At 46.7% G+C, this 15,759-nt stretch overlaps 1 protein-coding gene across 1 annotated transcript in view; it reads right to left on the bottom strand.

The window, feature by feature from the left end:
- Ptprn2 (protein tyrosine phosphatase receptor type N2) overlaps nucleotides 1-15,759 on the bottom strand; it is a gene marked incomplete at its 5' end in the record, with an annotated part of 831,187 nt that overhangs the window by 815,338 nt on the left and 90 nt on the right. The gene's annotated exons all lie outside the window — the stretch shown is intronic.

Raw genomic sequence — 15,759 nt, 5'->3', positions numbered from 1 at the left:
AGTGACTCTATATTGTGTGAAACAGTGGTTTTCAAGCTGAATGACTCCATTTTACACACGGCTTTGGGTTCTATTTTGAAGGAAATGCAGAGGCAGGATGACCTGCACCTTGTTGTGCACACACACAGTGCCAACAATGCCATCCACCCAGCACCACCCGTGAGGCGGAATGATAAATAGCTTATTTCTAAAAGTGCCACTTATAAATCTTAAAAAGTGCATATGAGCACAACTCTACCAACTTGGCCCACATCCAGCACCCAAGAGGTTCAATGTCATTCAGGCTTCCTCAAATGGGGACTACGCAGGTCACCCCTAGGGACAAGCACATTCTTTTTTGTTGTTGTTTTGTTTGGTTTTTCAAGGTAGAGTCTCACTTTAGCTCAGGCTATCCTGGAATTCACTGTATAGTCTCAGGGTGGCCTCGAACTCACAGTGATCCTCCTACCTCTGCCTCCCGAGTGCTGGGATTAAAGGTGTGAGCCACTATACCCAGCTGACAAGCACATTCTAAGTATGCACTGCATACTGGGGTTGGTTGCAGAGAGCCAAAGCTGGTGTCATGGAGACGGGAGACATCTGAAAGCTACCCCCGTCAGCGGAGCTAGGGTGCAGCTCAACAGCGCAGCGCACGCTTGGCATATGCAAGGCCCTGTGTTCAAGCTACAACACCAAAACAATAAGCAAAGCTAAACATCTGAAATGTTATGAATAAGAAAATTTGAGTGAGAAAAAAGAAGTTTTTATACTGTCACAAAATATTTTAGTTATCCATAATGTATACTATCTTTTTCTTTTAAAATTGTTTCTGAATTTGTTCCATAGGTTTGGTTTTGTTTCCTCTGTGGTGCTGGGGATTGAAGCCAGGGCCTTGTACATAACTAGGCAGGCACTCGGCCCTGAACTGGCTCTCTAGTAAGTAGATTCATAATGCACGCAGTGGGTCACTCCCATGACTTGTGAGTAAGCGAGTCACAGATGCACTAGTAAGAGCACATTTCTGCTGGTGGCGCTGAGGGACGTCGGCTGCCACTGCCGAGAGGCGCGTCCAGCTCCGGAGAGCCTGCGGGCCCCAGCCAGCTCAGGAAGACTTCAAGCGAAGAGCAAGGGCTGGACGTTTTGCCACGGTCATCACTCTGGGAAAGTTGAAGGAGAGCAAGATTTTTCTTTCTTTCTAAGTTTCATCTGTGTCAATTTCTCTTTTTTCCCCCTTTTTGGGCCAGGGGGAGGTGCTGAAGATTGTACTCAGAACCTCACACTTGCTAGACAAGTGCTTTGCCACTAAGCTATTATGCTTCCCCCCCTCAACCATGTGCTCCCCACTCTGAAGCCCATTTAACCAACAAACTGCTCCCAAGTACTCCATCTACCAGGGGGTTCATAGCGGCCTCACCGGCATTATCGCAAGGTAGCTCTCTGTGACCTTCACGCACAGGAAGGGCATCTGTGCTCTCCACACTCACTCCCAGTTACTCACACAACCCTCTCAACCGAGAACCATCGGTTTATGCCAAAGCAGGGAACATTTCCCGAATCAGACTCTCTTCCTTCCAGGTTGCAAAGTGAAATGACTGCCATGCTTTCTTCAAGGGCATCTTTTCCTCACTTTGTGAACACTCACTTTGCAACATCTTTTGATGCTCAGGAGAAAGTGCAATGTGTGCACTATGATGGAGCCGCGCCTGCACTGGGCAAAGGGACGCTTCAAGTCCAGAGTCAGTGCCTCTGTCTTCTGCAATCTTTGCGAGACATGCCATTTTATATAAGGTCACCCGGAAGAATCAGAAACATTCTTTTTCCCACATTGATTGATTTAAACTCTGAGTGTCTAGTGTTCTTTCAGAATTCTTACAATGAACATTTAATCACTGAACAAATGTTATGCATTATTTAGCAACACTAATTTAGACAAAGCATATCACTCCTTAACATCTAATGTTGACTGCTGTTGTCAATAATGTGGCTTGCTAGCATGCTAAAGTGGGTTTTATATCTAAATTTCACTCCCTTGGAATCTTTAGGGAGTAAGACCATGCATAATATCTACATAAATATCCAAAACTTAAGCTTAATTATACATTTTTGCTTTCCCAGAATAGCACCAAATCAAGGCATTCAAGAACTACATCTTACATCCCAAACAGACAAAATTAGACATAGCCAATTTCCTTCATAATGTTTAATATTCCCTTGCTCTTCATGTTCCCCATATATATTTATATATATATATATATATATATATATATATATATATGTACATATATATATATATATATGACCTAATATATTACATAATATATGATAATGTGTGCATGCATGCTCATGTGTGTGCACATGTATATGTGTGAATGTAAGGATCAGAGGACTACCTCAGGTGTTGTTCCTCAGGACCACTGTCCTTCTTTCTTAAGACAAGGTCTCTCACTGGCCTGGAATTCACCAAGCAGGTTAACTGGCTGGCGGGTGAGTCCGAGGGATCCAGCTGTCTGTACTTCCCCAGCACTGGGACCATAGGCACACACAGGGTTTTTTTGTTGTTGTTTACTTTGTTTGTTTGTTTGTTTGTTTTACAAGGTAGAGTTCACTCTAGTCCAGGCTGACCTGGAATTCACTATGTAGCCTCAGGTTGGCCTTGAACTCACAGTGATCCTCCTACCTCTGCCTCCCAAGTGCTTGGATTAAAGGTGTGTATCAACATGCCTGGCTCCATTTTGGGGGGTTTTTGTTTGTTTGTTTGTTTTTGTTTTTTTAAGTGGGTTCTAGAGATCAAACTCAGGTACTCATGCTTGATAGGCAAGTACTATACCGACTGAGTCCATATTTCTTTTTTTTTCTTTTTTTTTTTTTTATTTGAGAGTGACAGACAGAGAGAAAGACAGATAGAGGGAGAGAGAGAGAATGGGCACGCCAGGGCTTCCAGCCACTGCAAACGAACTCCAGACACGTGCGCCCCCTTGTGCATCTGGCTAACGTGGGACCTGGGGAACCGAGCCTCGAACCGGGGTCCTTAGGCTTCACAGGCAAGCGCTTAACCGCTAAGCCATCTCTCCAGCCCTGAGTCCATATTTCTAAATAACTAATTTTTGGTTCCCAGACTTCTTTCAACATTTCCTTGCCCATCCTTATGGTTTCTAGTGGCATCATTCACACACTTTCATTGTTTGAGCTGTGTGCCATGTCTATTCATTTCAATGACCAAGGAGAGTTCAAGTATGGATTTCTTACATGTTGAAGATGGGCAACTGCTCAAGATAATAACAAAAATGAAAAACAAGTAGAATCTGCTACACTGCACTAAACTAAAAACCCAACCTTAGAATACTAATTGTTCCACCACAAAGTGTGGCCTTTCTTAAATGATCAGAATCCTTCCTTCTGCTTAGATTTACCGTAATGCAAAGCTTGGATGGGAATTCTCCGAATTTTCTGCACCCCACTCGTGCCCGCCAGTGTTTTCCCTCCTGAAGTGCTTGCCTCTGGCCCCAAGCAAGCAGTAACGAACTCCAAGTCTGATGAGGGGAACTCAAGTCCTCTGTGAATCATGAAGGACTGGGCCCTGGCTGCCAAGCAAGCAGTTTCTAGCCCACATCCAGTCCGTAGGCCTAGGGTTTGCTCTCTACAGCTTTCCTTTGGATCAAGCTTCTTTATTCCCACTCAACTCTGCCTCACAACTTTTTGGCATAGTCATGGCTGAGTGTGAGAACAAGGACTATGCTATGAACGTCCTTACCAAACCTGCCACAGTCGGCCCCAGTATAACATGAGCTCCTCTTCACCAGAAGTGACTCTACATTGCAAAGACATATTCATTGACTACATGCTACTCAAGCTGGCCAGCACAGCAAAGCCAGGAAGGTTCTTCAGAGCTGGTGGTGAGAGATAGAAAGAACCTCTCGGCAGAGGTGAAAAGGTCTGCCTCCCACCCTCTCACCCCAGCGAGTTGAGGTCTCCACCATACCAAGCATCCCTAAGAGTCAGAACAGCAAACTGAGTACAGATCCTCATGTTTGTTGTATTAAGAGAAAAGTCTGTGGAGAAGGGATGAAAAATAAGCCGTAGAATCAGGACCATTCTGGAGCCACGCTCAGGAATCTGGTTCGATCTCTCATGAGACGCCCTAAGGAGTCTACACAGACTCCCCAGCAGGCTTCACGCTGCTTCCCTTCATCCTCCCATCCCAGAGCTGGGAGACTCGCTGGCAAGTAGCCTCACCTCCACCTGCAGCCCAAAGACCAGCACACTGTCCAGCCCACCTTGCCAGCTGTGCAGCAGAGTGGAGCTGCTCCCCAGAATGGCCAGGCTATGACCTGCATGCATCAACATAGTGTGCATGCAGAATGTGTGACTGATAGGCCATACTCAATCACTCTTCACAACACTCAAAAAAATTACAATAGATATGTCAAATTACTTTAAGAAGTGCCCCAAATTTTGCATTTATCAAATATTTGAAAGTAGTACATCTACAAGAGTATATACTCTTATAATACTTTTCTCTTTGAGAGAGCGAAGAGGGAGAATTGGCGGGCCAGGACCTCAGACACTGAAATTGAACTTCAGATGCTTGCGCCACCTAGTGGTCACGTGCGACCTTGCACTTGTGTTACAGTGCCTCTGGTTAATGTAGGATCCTTAACTACTAAGCCATCTCTCCAGCCCATTATTATAACTTTGCACTCAGGCTATTAAGAAATCTGATTGTTTACAATCATGGAAGTTATTAATAAAAAATAAATTAATTTTAAAAAAAGAAATTTGAGCCAGATGTGGTGGTGCACATCTTTAATCCCAGCACTCAGGAGGCAGAGGTAGGAGGATATGAGTTTGAAGCCACATAGTAAATTCCAGGTCAGCCTGAGCTACAGTGAGACCCTACCTCAAAAAAAAAACAAAAAAGAAAAGAAAAGAAATTTTATAACTATCTTTGAAGTCACATTTCTTTTTTGTTGTTGTTTTTTTGAGGTAGGGTCTAGCTCTATCCCAGGTTGATCTGGAATTCACTTTATAGTCATGGCGATCCTCTTACCTCTGCCTCCTGAGTGCTGGCATTAAAGGCATGCACCACCACACGCAGTAAAGTCACTTTTCTTTTCTTTTATTTTGAGGACTGTAAGCTCTCTGAAAGGTTGGTATTAAATGCATTCCAAGTGATGTTCTCACCATGAATTATCCTCATTATAACAATATAATCAGAACTGCATGCTAGTTAGATATAAATATTTTTAAATATACTCCTTTAAAATATAAATAAAAACTCAGGAGGCAGAGGTAGGAGGATCACCGTGAGTTTGAGGCCACCCTGAGACTCCATAGTGAATTCCAGGTCAGCCTGGGCTGGAGCAAGACCCTACCTTGAAAAACCAATAAATATATAAATAAAATATACATAATATGGGACTGGGGAGATGGCTCAATGGTTTAGAATGCTTACCACACAAGCAGGAGGGCCTGAGAGGACCTAATTCAGAATCTCTGAGTTCAATACCCCAGAATACATAGAAACAGTTCGGTATGTCCATGGACATCTGTGAGAACAGAGACTTGAGAATTGCTGGGGCTCACAAAAGTGTCAGTTCTGGGTTTAGAGAACAGCTCTGTCTCAAAAGAAATACGCAGATAAGTGATAGAGAAAGATACTCAATGTCAGTGTTCTCCTCTGGCCTATATAGGCACATGCATGGGGCCTGCACATCTGCACACACGTACATATACCATACACAAAATACACACACACACACACACACACACACACACACACACACACATATGTATATACATACATACACATACATACAGAGAAAGAGTGTGTGTGTATAATCAGGTCTAGGTGAATATAGCTATTTTTTAAACTTTATTCTTATTTATCTACTTGAGAGAGAGAGAGAGAGGAATAAAAAGAGGCAGAGAGCAAGAAAGAGAATGGGTGTGCCAGGGCCTTCAGCCACTGCAAATGAACTCCAGACACAAGTGCCTCCTTGTACATCTGGCTTACCTGGGTTCTGGGGAATCAAACCTAGGTCCTTTGGCTTTGCAGGCAAACGCCTTAACTGCTAAGCCATCTCTCCAGCCCTGGATATAGCTATTTTTAAAATATACAAAAATATTCTATTAAAATTTAATGGAAATGTTTTTGTAGAAATCTCAATAAATAGCCAATGCATCTGAAACCTTGACTCTCCAGCATTATTTTCAATTATGACAATATTTCACTTAATATTAGTTGGAGAAACTGGGAGTTTCCAGAAATAACTATTAGGACTTGCCTGGAACTACAATTACCAAATCTCACAATCTCACCCATTTCAGCTACTCCTCTCAGAATCATAAAAAACAAGGTGTTCTGTTCAGAAAGGTAAGGTAAAGTTCTCTCATTCTTTGCAAAGGTCTCTGGACTGAGAAGGCAAGTCAACCTCTAAGGGTCCATATTCCACCACATGCTATCTCCAGCTAATTTGAGGACGTCAGGCTGAAGAGATGGCGCAGTGGTTAAGGCACTTGCCTGTGAAGCCTAAGGACCTAGGTTTGATTCCCCAGAACCCATGTAAGCCAGATGCACAAAGTGGCACAGACGTTTGGAGTTCATTTGCAGTGGCTATAAGCCCCGGTGTGCCCATTCCCTTTATCTGCCTTTTTCTTTCTGTTTAAATAAATAAAAAAAATATTTTCTTTAAAATTTATGGTCATGAACCCACATTCCCCACCATGTTTTCAGAAGTCACCTGAAGTCTCACTCTGTTAGAATCTTCTTTTTATTCAGTGAAATGGCCCGGCTCCTGTCACCTTAATTATCCAATTTACTTATTTTAGTATTTTTAGTTATTTATTTATTTGCAAGAGAAAAAGAAGAGAGAGGACAAAAAAAAAAAGAAAGAAAACATGGTCATTTAAGAACCTCTTGACATTACAAAGTAACTCCAGATGCATGCATCCACACTTTGAGCATTTGGCTTTACATAGGTACTGGAGAATAGAACCCAGGGCACCAGGCTTTGCGAGCAAGTGCCTTTAGCCACTGAGCCTTCTTTCTCCTCAGCTTCCTTATGCAATTTACCACTGGCTATTTCATGAAACCAAGAACCAACTGCCATGACAAAGCAGGTATGAGCATGATGGAGAGTAAGAATGCAGGTGTGAGAAGGCTGGGCTAAAAATGTTCATGCAAGGAAGCAAGTGTGAGAATACAGGTGTAAGACGCACATGTGCAAGTGCTAGGATGAAGATGCAGCCGTAAGGATGCTGGTGTGAGGACGGATGTGTGAAAAGGCTGCGGTGAGGACATAGGTGTGAGAATGCAAGTGTGACATTCAGGTGTGAAGAGCCTGGGAGGCTTTCCCACTCTCCAGGAAAGATCAGGAGCTATGCCTCACATAGTGAGTTTCAACTCTGTAATTCAGTTCCTACCACGCGGGTGAGTTACAGGTTTAGTGACCTCCACAACAGACTACTTCAGGTAAAGCAGAGAGCTTCCAGGGCTCTTGATAAAGTAGACTTGCGATAGAAAGGCTATCATTTGGCCACCATCCAAGCCTCAGTTCCTACCTGTAAAGTGGAGGCTCCTTGTGGAAGCTGTTCAGTGGCTGCTTCTCCTAGCCTCCATCCTTAGCGTTCTGTAAGAAGCACCAGGTCAGGCCTGATAAAGAGGGCTGTCTCAGGGGATGTGCTCATAGCTGAGCTGGCTTCACGTCACACACCAGCAGACCCTGGCCAGCAGAAGCCGTGGCTCCAACATGCACAGCCTGGTGTGCTCCACTGTGGAGCTGGGACTGGCCTGCAACATCCAAGTAGCAGTGCCCTTTCCCTTTGGAAGCCACTCCAGCCTTTCTGCCGCAGGGCCTTTCCTCCTGTCTAGCCACTCCTGGACACAGCCGTGGAGCTGCATACGGGACATGGCTTGGAAACCAAATGGACTTTCAGCACAGGAAAGATTGTCAGGGAAGAATTTCCACACTTCCCTTCATGGCACACTTCACAGTAATGGATGGGGTTCCTTCTTTATTTGCAGCAAATGTATGGGGGTGGAGTATATGTGCACACATGTATGTGTCAATGTGGACGTCAGAGGACTTCAGAAATTCTGTCCTTTTTTTTTTTTTTTTTTTTTTTTTTTTTTTTTGAGACAGGGCATCTCACTGGCCTAGAGCTCACCACTAAGGCTAGACTGGTTAGGCAGTGAGTCATAGGGACACTCCATCTCCCAAGTGCTGGATTACAGGTACTCACTGCCAAGCCCAGTACAATAACCATGATAGGGGAATCAAATTTAGGTCCTCAAGTTTGCAAGGCAAGCATTTTACCAACTGAGCTGTCTCCTCGCCCTGGAAAGGGATCCTTTAATAGGGAAAATGTAACATATAGTAGCTGGCTTGAGCCTGACATTTGGGAGCAAACAGGTGCTGGGCAGCTGCCTTCAGCACCTCGCTGTCCTCTCTGAAGGTGGGCACAGGTATCTTCAGAGGTTGTGCTGGCACCTTTATACCCGATGGAAGTACAGCAAGCGTTCAGAACATCTCAAACATTGTAGACACCTTACAGAGTGAATTCTGGGATGGTATTCTCAGTTCTGCCACTATGGGAAAGCGGAAGGTTTTGAAAGCAAGCTATACATTTCAGACATTAAACCCTCAGAGAGCATCTGAAAGCAAAACAAAACCTAATGTGAAAATCACATGTGGCCAAAGAACATTCTGACATTGCCCTCGACCAGGATAGCCAGCAGGTTCTAAGGTCCTCAAAGGCCAGTAGGAGGGCAGTTAAATTTGTCCCACGCCTAGGGCCATACACCACACAAGTAACAGTGTAGTGCACTCTGATGCCATGTGGAGTACTTCTGGGAACTTTGGTCCTCAAATAGCCACTCCTCCTCAACCCTGGAGTAATGACGGGAAAGAAAGGAGACCTTGAGAACAGGCCACACCACAGGCCCAACCATGCCCCCAGTACATTTCTGCATACCCCCCGCAGAGAATGTTCTGGGGCTGCACACAAGAGCTCACGGCCAGGGTAGCCAGGGGAAAAGGGAAGGCCGTCTCTGCAGTGGGGAGCAGGCAGCCTCTGAGTGGTTTGCTCCATATCCTGTCACTGCAGTAGTCCCTGAATCTCCATAGGACTGTGAACCAAAAGAAAGAGGTTGAGGTTGAGGATGTGGTTCAGTTTAAAGCCCTTGTCTGATATGAAGGCCTGGGTTCCATTCCAGCACAACGTAAACCAAGTGTGGTGAGAACCCCGCTTTTCTGCCTCTGGGGGTGTTCTTTGTCTTACAATCATGAAGATTAGTGAATGCAGACAGAAGAGCAAACAAGCAGAGTTTTTAGAACAATATTTATTTGAGAGAAGGAGAGAGAAAATGGGAACTTCTGGGTCTCCTGCTGCAGCAAATAAACTCAGAATGCATGGGCCACTTTTGTGCATCTGGCTTTATGTGGGTGCTGGGAAACTGAACTCAGATTGATGGGCTTTGCAAGCAAGCACCTCTACCTCTAGCTTCTAAGCCATCTTTCTAGCCCCTAAGCAGTTTTATTGAAGAAAGAAAAGTAATAGCCCTCTGAGGTAGAGAGAGGTACAAAACTGGATTGCCAAGATGGAGTCTTTATTTAGGATTTTAACATGTTAGAGAACAAAGTAGATTGGTTGGTTTAAAGGAGAGCCCGCCAGCCTGAATAGAGCCCTTGATTAGGTCTAGGGTCTTTTTCTTCCTCTTCCTCCTCTTTAATGTCACACTGAATGGGAGGAAAGAACTTGGTTGCCTTGAAATTATTTGTAATCCCAGATTTTTCCTATAAAGACTGACAGTTAATGCCCCCAGGGCCTCCACATGAGGAGATTGCAGGTGGGGAATGCTGGGTTTGTATCTTGACTAACGGCTCACCCTGCAGGATGTTCTTACAGGACAGGATGCTACTACTATTTGTCAGGGCCTGCAGATTTTTGTTGTTGTTGTTTGGGCCCATAATCCTAATTACACACAAAATGGAGGCTGCCTTGCCTTACTCTTAATTCTTATTCGTAGTGCATGCTTTTGATCCCAGCACTTCCAAAGTGGAGGCAGGAGGATCATAAATTCAAGGTCTTCCTTAGATACATAGGGAGTTCAAGACCAACCTAAATTACATAAGATCCTGTTGTGAAAGAGAGAGAAAAAATAAAAATGAAAGAAAGGAGAGGAGTATAGAGGAGAGGAGAGGAGAGGAGAGGAGAGGAGAGGAGAGGAGAGGAGAGGAGAGGAGAGGAGAGGAGAGGAGGAGAGAACGGGCATGCCAGGGCCTCTTGCTACTGCAAACAAACTTTAGACACATGCACCACTTTGTGTCCGGTTTTACAAGGGTAGTGGGGAATTGAGCCTGGGATGGCAGCTTTTGCAAACAAGCTCCTTGAACTGATGAGCCATCTCATCAGCCACCCATATGGTAATTTTAAAACTTAAATTTGAAGGCAAGTTCAACAATGTGTTTTATAACTCTTGATTTCACCCTCCACCCACCACAACCCTAATTGCCCTTACCAGAACCACACCTAGCCACAAGAGTAAACAGGGCATGGCAGGGCCCTTGCTTTCTAAAATCCAGCAATGCTCCTGGAGAGGACAGGTAATAGTCCCCCAAACACTCAGTAGAAAGAGCACTAAGGCTAGTTTACCCTCAGGAAACACTGGATGGCTTCCCTCTTTTCCTAACTACACCCAGAGCCACCAACTCAAAGTTCACCTTTGGAGATAGATGTGGGCGTTACCACTAGCCACATATGACTAAGGCTATGCAAAAAAAGTTCCCTAACTAGAGCAAGGGGAGGTGCTCTCAGGGGAGCCACGTGTACTTTACTTCCCATCTTAGATATTTAAAGAGCAGCTGGCAGAGTTGTTAGCATAGCACAAATTAAAAGAAAAAGCCCTTGCTTTGACAAAGCACTGTTTCTAGGCAGCAAAGAAGACAGCAGCTTGGAGCCTTCTATCAGCCATGGTTAGAAGCTTAAGTCCAGCTGGGTCTATATTTATGAAGGTCACTTTAGACTAATGTGGAAACAGCTGCCAGGTGCTTTTGCATGGAGCAAGGGTTATGTGTCTGCAGTCAGCTGTTTGCTTTCTCTGGGAAATGGAACATCTTGTCAAAGATGATAAGAAGGTCCAGCTAGCTGAGGCGCAATGACCTTCATCCCAGTGTATCCAGGGGGAAGCTCTCTGCCCCTTTCTTAAGGTTTGTCTTTGTCCTCCATACACAAAGAAGCCTAAACTAGTGATCATTTCACATACCCAAGCAATTCTTAAGAATCTGCCACCTAAACCAGGCATGGTGGTGCACGCCTTTCATTCCAGCACTCAGAAGACAGAGGTAGGAGGATCGCTGTGAGTTTGAGACCACCCTGAAACTACATAGTGAATTCCAGGTCAGCTTGGGCTAAAGCAAGAGTCTACATATATATATATATATATATATATATATATATATATATATATATATATATATATATATATATATATAATCTCCATGCATCCATCCTAAAGCCACAGTTAGATTTTGTTTGGGCCACATTTGGTTATAAACACCTTTTCCTGAGGAACTTGTAATTCTGAGGTAATGCTCTAAGAAGCAGCAACAACTCTTCTTAATAAGATATTGTACTACTGATGCTCTGATGGTCCATTCCCCCTTCCCACTCTCCTCTTTGACACCCTACATTCCCTTCTAAAACCTAGAGAAAAGTAAGTTAAGAAGTGGGCTGAAGAAATAGCTCAGTTCATGAAGTGCTTACCTTCCAAGCATGAGGACCTTAGTTCAACCACCAGAACCCATGTTTAAAAAAAAAAAAGCTGAGTGTTGTTGCCTACTGGAGAGGTGGAGGCACGCCAGCCTGGGGTTCACTGGCCAGCCAGTCTAGCACAATTAGACAAGTTCCAGGCCAGTAGAGATCCTGACTCAAACAAGGTAGGCAGTGCCCAAAGAACTGACACTGGAGGCTGTCCTCTGGCCTCCACATACGTGTGCACACATGCATACCCACACACAAAATGTACTAGCACGCATACAACATACACACAAAGTAGGTGAAGAACTACATTCACAAATCAGGTAATAGCAAATGTAAACAAAGAGTAGTGTAAATCCAAACTAGCGCAAAAATTAAAGTCACACAAAAGAATCCAAGAGCACCGCAGGGTTGACCAGAGCGACAGGCCTTGAATGAAGAGCCTGGACTGAGCACCACCATCTGACCTCCATCGACTGACTCGCAGGGAACAGGGCCCCCAGAAACGTGGAGGCACACAAGTGTCCCTGGCGTATGTGCTCCGAGGCCTCCTGTGGACTTTAAAGAAGATAGATGCAGAGTCCCTTCCTCCTCCTTGGGGGAAGGAGACAAGGGAGACAGGGACAACTGACACAGACCACTGAGTGGTGACCTTGACAAGCTGGTCTGCTTTGAAAACAGTTTTTGGAAGTTGAAATGCACAGCAGGGCTCCGCAGAAAGAACGCCGTTCAGAAACGCCTTTGCTCCCCGCTGAGGCTGAGGCACAGACTCCCCAGACTCAAGAAACAGCTACCCACAGCTCCATCCTGGGCTTTGGGTTTCGTGCAGGAGACCATTGTCTGGCACTTCCTTCTGCTGGGGACCCCCCAGGTGCACCACACACCTCAGGCCTGCCCAAAAGACAGCTGCCTGAGGCTGATGGAAGTCCAGAGCATACAGGCAGGCAGCTCAGAGGCACACAGGGGCTGGGCTTCAGCCCTAGGAAAGGGGCGGGCTGTTCATTTCCATAGAACCCAACAGAAGGCAAAGATGGATCTATGCTTTTGTGGGAGGAAGGATCTTTTGATTTAAAAATAAACAATCACGCCATCCAGTTCACAAAGCCAGCCGACTCCTACCTCTGCCAGCTCTGCTTCTCAGCTCTGCGTGGGTTCACTGGTGAATGAAAGCATGTGTGGGCAAACAGGGAGGCAGGAACAAAGGGGCAGAATGAACAATCCACTGCCTGTTCTCACAGTCAGGTGCTCTATCAGGGCTGAATTGGACTCTCTAAGCAAACTGCCTGAAAGGTGGGCCCCAGCTTTGGCAAATTACAGCCATGTTACCTTGGTTGCCCAAGTGGGGATGGAGTGGTGGTCCTTTATATACCTGCACCTTCAGGGGTGGGGCCACATAAGCAGGTTCACAAACAGGACTCCTTGGAATTGTAGAATAATGGCTTGTGTTCAAGTAAGACTTAAAGAAGTCCTGAAAACCTGGGCACAGTGAGGTCCTGAAATCCCCTGCAGAAGAGAGGTGGCTTGGGGAGCAAAGACACACCATGGTGGGAGAATATAAAGCAAAGAAGCTCCCCTCAGCTCAGTGCTGACCACAGTCTCACAGAACATTAATGCTATCAGGGAAGTCCTTCCCCAAAAGAGAGACAGTTGAAGGGGAGGTGCCAATGCAGGAACCTAAGGTGATTGATTACCAGGGAAGAATGGCTTTAGCACAGCAACCCAGACAAGGGTGGAGGCAAGCACCAGCCCAAGTAAGTCAGCCTCCCGGAACATGACTCAGAGTTGAGGACAAACTTTATGTGCCACTGGTGGCCCTGGGTCTCACCAAAAGCTCTGTTACTGCTTAAATGAGAAAAGCCCCTTGCTCACTCGTGATGCCCTATATAGAAAGAATGGATTCTTCAGTCTTGGTAACATCTAGCTCTAGTTCTAATCCACAAGGTTGTTTAACACAATGGGGGATCAAGAACTTGGCTCTAGGGCTGGAGCGATGGGTTAGCAGTTAAGCGCTTGCCTATGAAGCCTAAGGACCCTGGTTCAAGGGTCAATTCCCCAGGACTCACATTAGCCAGATGCAAAAAGGGGCACATGTGTCTGGAGTTTGTTTGCAGTGGCTGGAGGCCCTGGAGCGCCCATTCTCCCTCTCTCTCTCTATCTGCCTCTTTCTCTCTCTGTCCGTCACTCTCAAATAAATAAATAAATTTTAAAAAATTTGGCTCTCCTTCAACCATCTCTTCTACAGACCTCAACTCAGGGTTCAAATAATGAAATAAAAGAGATAGATGGCAGGGCTTGGGGTTGTGGCTCAGTGGTAGAGCACTTGTCTAGCATGCACAAGGTCGTGGGTTCAATCCGCAGCACTGAAAGAAAAGGGAAAAGAAATAGGATGCCTCAGATCAGCCAGATTTGTCGTCACATGCTCCTTCAATTACATGCAATGATTTCGGTTGATGAAATTGTGTGGCCATTACCAAACCAGACCGAGCAGCAGACAGGGCCATTCTCACCTTTAAGGCTAAGCATGCCTGCCCCATGTCCTCCTGGCAATGGCATCCTAAGATTGATGGTTGTACCTGAGGGACAACCTGACCCAGGGGAGGGGTGGGGAAACTGGAGGCAATGCACACTGCTGGAGTAGATTCCAATTACATGGGTAATAAAGGAGCCATCCCTGTCATCTGGAGGCCTCAGAACAATTCTGAGTCCGTACATATCATTGTACCACCAAAGGTCTAATTCTGAGACTGCTTTATGAAACACTGCACCCTACAATCAGTGACAGCACTGCCCAAGCTGGACGAATAGGCCATCCTGAGCACCCGTGCCTAGGGGCCTCTGACCCGGCCAGCTGCAGCATCAGACAAGATCCCGCACACTCCGGGTGGCAAGGCCACGCAGCCCACCTCTTTTCAGTGGCATGACTCTACTGCATGTTGCCACGACAACACTATGTGTGACTCTTCTCCCCATGCACTTCCACCTTTGAGTTTCCTGTGCTCCCCTCATCCACCTCCCCCCTTCTCTGTGGGTTTGGCAAAATACTGTGAACTGGCAATTTAAAAAGGAACGAGCTTCTCCCATGCCGAGCCATAAGGTAGGACCTCCTCGGTTGACCTGGTTCTTTCTGACCTGTGCCTAGCCTTAAGGTGGCATCTGGCCATATGGGGAAACAGCTCTTCCATAAGGAAGCAGGCCATTCTAGCCAATGGGGAGGGAATACACATCTGAGAGTGAGAACTGATGGGCAGCTCAGCCTTTGGAGCCGATCTGAGGTGAGTTAACTAGGAGGTGGGGCACTGAGCAATACCCCTGACACCCCCCGCCCCCGCAAGCAAGACACCGCTTAGGCGCCCAGCAGTGAAAAGAGGGCCCTATGCATCGGCCCTCCCTGGGGCAAACGGGATGTAACAGGCCAGCAAGAACTGTCCACCTTTTGCCCAGCAGTTTGCCCCTTGGAGATTTAGATAGAGCGAAGCAACTCAAGACCAGAAGGGCGCAGAGGCAGGAGGAAGGAGGTGCCAGGCCTGAGGGGAATTCAGGCCAGGGGTGCAGCTGACCCCCTCCGCCGCCACCCAGCTGGGCTGCGTCCAACACCGATTGTTCTAATCCATTACGTGCGGTAATTCGGGCCCCAAAGCCGCCTGCAAACACGGGCTTTGTGGCAAATCTCTTTAGCAGGCAAGATTAGCTAGTGGGAGGGAGGTGCCATGTCAGAAAGGCCACAGTCCCGCCCTCCTTCCCGGCCGCCTTCGCCCGGCCGCCGGCGTGTCCGGGAAGGAAAATGTCGGTCCGGCTCCCGGGGCGCCCGCGGGATCGGCGGCGCTGGAAGGGAAAGGCAGGTGCGGCGCGCGGGGGGCGGCCGGGGCCCCGCGCCGCGGGAGGGCTCGGTCACGCGGCCAGCCCGGCCCTCCCCTCCGGGCGGCTCGCGGGGCACGAGGCTCCTCGCGGGCACGCGGGCACGCTCGCGCCCGGAGCGCGGGGCGCAGGTCGGGGGGCGCACGCCGGGTCCCCCCCCCGCCGCGC

The sequence above is a fragment of the Jaculus jaculus genome, chromosome 10 (assembly GCF_020740685.1).
Source record: "Jaculus jaculus isolate mJacJac1 chromosome 10, mJacJac1.mat.Y.cur, whole genome shotgun sequence".
In the NCBI taxonomy this organism is placed as follows: domain Eukaryota; kingdom Metazoa; phylum Chordata; class Mammalia; order Rodentia; family Dipodidae; genus Jaculus; species Jaculus jaculus.
Note: the sequence above shows the minus strand (reverse complement) of the source record. Positions and strands in the feature narration are given on the sequence as shown.